The sequence below is a fragment of the Monodelphis domestica genome, chromosome 6 (genome assembly GCF_027887165.1).
Source record: "Monodelphis domestica isolate mMonDom1 chromosome 6, mMonDom1.pri, whole genome shotgun sequence".
Taxonomy (NCBI): domain Eukaryota; kingdom Metazoa; phylum Chordata; class Mammalia; order Didelphimorphia; family Didelphidae; genus Monodelphis; species Monodelphis domestica.
In genome coordinates, this window is record NC_077232.1 from 136,235,071 (window position 1) to 136,241,397 (window position 6,327).

Here is a 6,327-nt window from a genome sequence, read left to right on the forward strand (position 1 = left end):
TGACAAGTGGATACTTTTTTTTTTCAAAAACACATTGAATTACTGTTTTTTTCCTTATTTTTCCTTATTGATTTTTTATCAGAATATTTGATTTTTCTCATTTTTTGTACTAAAGGTACACATAATTAATATTTTTTCTGCAGTAATACAAATTTATATATATATATATATATGCATATATATATATATATGCTTGCTATAATGTCAATGCATATCAAAAAGCTTTAAACTATGGGAACCTGCCATTTATTGATAAAATATTATAGGACTGTGATTAATGTTTGTATCTGATTCCAGAAAAAGGGATAAAAAACAAGGAGCACAGACTTAACCTGAATAGTGCCAAAAAGAGAACACAGGAAATACTAATGTGAGACTCGAGGTTGCGACGCTTGACATACGTTAAGTCGTAGGACTTCCTTGTATCTACACTCTCTGCGAAGTACTCATACAAGTACAAAGTTTGACTATCATGCTGGCTCCCTATATCCCTGAGAATGACAAAAAAGTCAGACGAGGGAATGACGCTTCCCTATCAAAATAGAATTCTAGTTACTTTTCTTCTTATATTATGGCAACTTCCTGTAGTCTTGGCTATGAATGGCTAAATGAAATATTACTGCATTCTGTCCTACAGACTTATGGGATAGAAATTACTTTAAATTGGACCTATACAAGGACCTATTTTGAATTTTTCCCTTATGTTTTTGATTGTTTTTTCTCTTCTTTTGATAATTGACTCATACACCCCCATAACTCAACATTGCATTCTGAGTTGAACTGAATGCTTTTAACACCTACTTCAGGGGGGATTGTATTTTAATTTAAAATCTAAGAATTTTTGAATTTTTTTTATTTAAGATTGTGTTGTTATAAATATCCAAGACTTTGAATTTTGTTCGAGAAAATATCTTCAAGAAAGAAGCTTGAAACTCCTATATCCAGAGAATGAATTGTTGAAGAAAAATGCCAGAAAAACCTACACTACATCAAGAAGATCAAGAAAGAACTTTGGATATGATTGATTGAACTGAACTTTGATCATTTATTGTAAATGTACACATTTATGCCAAAAGGGACTGCCCCTAATTTGGCTTTCTGTCAATGCGCCTAGCTAAACATTGGTTTTGCTTTCTTTTCTTTCCTATTTCCTCCCTCACTATTCTAATTCCTCTTGGAAAAATTGAATATTGTGTATATCTATAGTTAGAAGTGCATTTAGGATTATAAAATGATTATGTTAAATGATCAATGGGGAGATTAGTCTCCCAATGATCATCAGGGGGGGATTGTGAATCTTGAAATTTCTCAGACTTGTGAATGTTAAAAATTTCCACATTGGGGAATTCTCCATTGGAACAATTCCCTATTAGGGACCATTCCCCCATCTAAAATGTGAGAACTCTACTTGGATCAGAAATGGGAGGACCTCTGCTCCACCGGTACTTAGGACTGCTTTAGGGGAAAAAACTCCTTGCTAAACAATGAGGGTACTTGGGCCCATACTTATAGTGAGGCAAAAAGTTCTTTAAGTTATGAGTATTTTTAAAAGTAATACAAAGGGGTGCTAAGTACCTATTAAAGATCAGGCAACTTGTAAACTTGCCAGGAGCAAAGAGGTGAAAACTTATTCAGAAGTTTTTCTGGTTCAAAGTTACTAAAGGGATTAGTCGACCTAGCAGTGTTTTTTCTGATTCAAACTTACTAAAGGGATTAGTCGACCCAGCAGTGAATTCAGAATGAGCTGTCCCTTGGAAAACGTCTACTATGATTGGTAGATGGAAGAACTTAGGGGAGGTTACATAGGAGAAACCCCCCTATATAAGAAGAAGCAGAATCTCTTGAAATGAATCCTTTTGGGAAATCCCTTTGAGGAAGATCTCTTATGAAAATCCGTTTGGAGAAATCTCTGATGAGGATCACTTGGGAAGAATCTCTTGAGAGAGGCTCTTTGAAACAGTCTCTGGCTGGAAGGCTCTTTGAGGAGGACTCTGGCTGGAACTCTCTCTGGTGAAGTCAGCTGAGATGGAGCTGGCCTGGTGTCACTAGAATCCTTGCTTAGACAGACCTTGTGGTGAGTGATAAAAGACTGACTGACTGATCTCTCTCTCTTAAGACTCAGGTCTAGGCCATGTTGGCTTAAGGCCCTTCATACTTATTTCCTTTTTCTCTCTTTCTTTAATTACTCATTATATTATTAATTAAAAATCTCTATAAAACCCAGTTGACTTGGGTATATTTATAATTGGGAATATTTCCCTGGCGACCACCTTATATTTGATTTAAAACCAAGACACTGTATTGAAAAATATTTTCTGAGGTCACAAATTTACTCACCCACTCTTATATCTACTATAGTTTATATCTTCCACTATTTTAACTCACTACAGTTTATGACCCCAACTATTTTAACTATTACAGTATTCAAAGATTTTCACCAAAGCTTCCTCCTATTATCTTTCTTGCTATATTTCATATTTCTCACTTTTATATATATACTATGTTGGTCAAACATGTTCCTTATATCTGGGATGCTCTCCATCCTCATCTTCATCTCTTAAAATCTCCAATACCTTCAACATTTAATTCAGGTGTAAAGATCAAGTGCTTGAGATAAGAATTCATTATTTGGTAAAAATTGTTAGGAAAACTGGAAAGCAATGTGGAAGAAACTAGGTACAGACCAATATTCTTAAGACATTTACTAAGATAAAAATGAATGCATCATGTAGGCATAAAGTAAAATATCAAAAACAAATTAGAACAGTTAACATATTACATATCAGTTTTATGGATAGGCGAGAAACAAGAATAGCAAATAGGGAACATTGAGAGATGTAAAATGGATACTTTTGATTACATTAAATTGAAAGATTTTTGTACAAATAAAAATAATGTAACAAAAATCTGAAGCAAAGCGGAAAATTGAAGGAAATATTATGGACAATTTCTCAGATAGAGGTCTCATATGTAAAAATATATAGAGAATTTTGTGAAATTTATAAAAATATGAGTCATTTATAAATGGTCAAAGATAGGAACAATTTTCAGATTAAGAAATCAAGACATATGAAAACATCTTCTAGATTGTTACTGTTTAGAGAAATAAAAATCCAAACAACTCGGAGATAGTTTATATCTATCAGATTGGTTAAAATGATAAAAAGGCAAAATTATAAATGTTGGAGAGGTTGTGGGAAAGTACAGACATTAATACACTGTTGGTGGAACTATGAACTGATGCAACTATTTTAGATTTAAAATTATGCCCAGAGAGCTATAAAATTGTGCATGCCCAGGAATATCATTGTTTAATCTGTTTGCCAAGGAGATGAAGGAAAAGGGAAAAGAACCTATATTTTCTAAAACATTTATAGTAACTCTCTTTGTAGTGCTAAAGAATTGGAAATTGAGTGGATGTCCATCAATTAAGGAATGACTGAACAAGTAGTTTATGATTGTGATGGAATACTACTGTGCCATGAAAATGATGAGTATTATAATTTTAATGTAATTTATATGAAATTATGAAAAGAGAAATGAGTATAACGAAGAGAATATTATATGCAATTACCAAACTAATGTCTTGCTCCAATTAAAGAACTGATAAACAGAAACAAAAAAACCCAAACAAACCATAATCTATATGTACATTTTTTTTTCACAATGCCTTCTCTGGTGTGGGGTAGGGAAGAAGAGAGAGAGAGGCCACAAAATTTTGATGTAAACAAAAATCAAATAAATTTAGTAAAAAAAATTAAATCAGTAATTTACATTAAAAATAAATTGTTCTGGTTTTAAAAAAATGATTCAGGTCAAGTGCTACCTCCTAAATGGAGCTTTACTTGATGCTTGAAGCTGTAAGTCCTTTCTCCCCAACATTATCTTGTATCCTTTTTGCATCTTTGTGTATATTATATACACACACCCACAAGGATGTACATATATATGTATACATGTACATTTTCTGTGGGTACATAAAATATTATATATATATAATGTATATTAAAAACTATGTGTATAAATATATATCATATATTCAATCGTCTCTTCTTCCCATGTTGCAATCTCTTTAATGACATTGTCTGTCTTATTTTTATTCTTGTTTTCTTCAGTACCTAGCACAGTACCTGGTGTATAGTAGCTATTTATAATAATACTGAAAATTGCATAAATGGAAATGTAATTTCCATATGAATTATTAAATCTTGCCTAAAAAACCAAATTTACCTTATCTATGCCTTATCTCTGATAAAAATGTCCATGTCCTAAAAGTACAATTTTCTAAAAGGTCCAGTCTCTCTTCTGTAACAAACCGGATTTTATCTGAAAACTACTACATTCTAAATAGAGTTATGGCTTCCATGCCAAATGCATTACTGATTTTTGTACTCTCATATGAGTCATTTATAAATGGTCAAAGATAGGAACAATTTTCAGATTAAGAAATCAAGACACATGAAAACATCCTCTAGATTGTTACTGTTTAGAGAAATAAAAATCCAAACAACTCTGAGATGTCATTTTACATATTTATTGTACTCTCAAAGCCAGGAAAAAGGATGGGAATACAAAAGATAGCTGAAAAGGGAGAAAGGGGAAGGAAGTGGGATTAATGGCTATCCATACCTGAGTTTAAAATAGTAGAATGAGGCTTAGGAAGAGGTCTTTAGAAGTAATGCTTCTTCATTTCCCTATACTATCACTTTTCTCTGGCTATCTCCTGCCTCAGGACAGAGGAGGCAGAGGAAAGAAATAGAATGCCATGTTCTGAAATGGAGTACATTGTAATGTTACCTAAAAGTTCCTAGTACAGAAGACATTAAATTCTTGGGTTTCAGAAATCATGAAAAGGCTATAATTTACAATCCTGCCAATGAAATGGAAGTGAGTTTTGCTTTTCATTATTTCAATCATATCAGTTAAAAACCTCCCCTGAGTGTTTTATACTGTATCATTGGACTAACTCACAACTACAATTCTAATTTAGTTGCATAAATAAGATGGACTCAGAAATAACAAAAATCAGTTTATAGTAGAATCTAGAGTTCAATTCTTTCTTTCATATTTAGTCTAGCTCTTGAGTGAGTACAAGGCTGACCCCTAATGTTATAAATGTGATCATAAAGAAGCATTAATTGTGCACTTCCTGCATTATTGGATGTTAGGGCTAGAAATCCATAGAGGCATCAACTTGGTATATGACCACATATTTCTTAGGAATATAGGATATATGTGTATACAGATATATAACAGATATGTTTATATATCTTACATATATCTATTTACATACATATATGCATATATTTATTTTTATTATTTTAAAATGTTTTACATGCCAATATATTTTTAAATAATAAATTTCTGACATTTTGTGATCTATTTTCTCTCTCCTCTGACAGGAAATATGATATAGATGTACAGGTGTTATCATAGATTATATATTTCCATGTTTATCATGTTTGCTTATGCTAGAGATATATTCATGGAAAAATAAGTAAAGAATGGTATTCTGCATTCAGATTCCATCAGTTCCTTTTATCACAGTGAATAACTTTTTTATCATGAGTCCCTTGGAGTTGTCCAGGATCCTTGCATTTCTAATAACAGTTAAGTCATTTACAATTCATCATCACATAGTATTGCTGTTACTGTGTACAACGTTCTCCTGGTTTTGTTCACTTTATATCACTTCATATTACATATATGTGTGTGTGTGTGTGTGTATGCATGCACAGAAAGAGAAATTAGAAAGGACTCTCGATATAATCCATTTTAATCCCTTCATTTCTCGGGTGAGAAAACTGAAGCCCAGAGAGCTTATGATAGGAATACATTTATATATGTGTATATGTGATATGTATATTTACATTTATGTATAGATGTGATCTATATGCACCAGTGTGTGCATATATATTTTAATATACATATTTATATACTCACAAATGTTATTTAGTCATTTTTAGTCATGTCCAACTCTTCATAACCCTTTTTGGGGTGTGGTGTTTTCTTGGCTAAGATACTGGAGTGGTTTGCTGTCTCCTTCTCCAGGTCATTTTGCAGATGAGAAAACTTAGGTAAAAGTTTAAGTGATATTGCCCATGGTCATACAGGGAGTTAGTGGTAGATCCTAGATTTGAAAAGGAGTAAGAGAAGGGGGAGTTATTATAATTCCACCCTCTTAACATAATAAAAATATTGTGAAAAATTAAATTTATAGATATAATTTATACATTAAAAGTATTCAAATGAAGGGGCCACATGTAAATGTTCTATTATAGAGACAACATCTTTACTAAACAATGAATTCATTGAAACCTGGCTCCC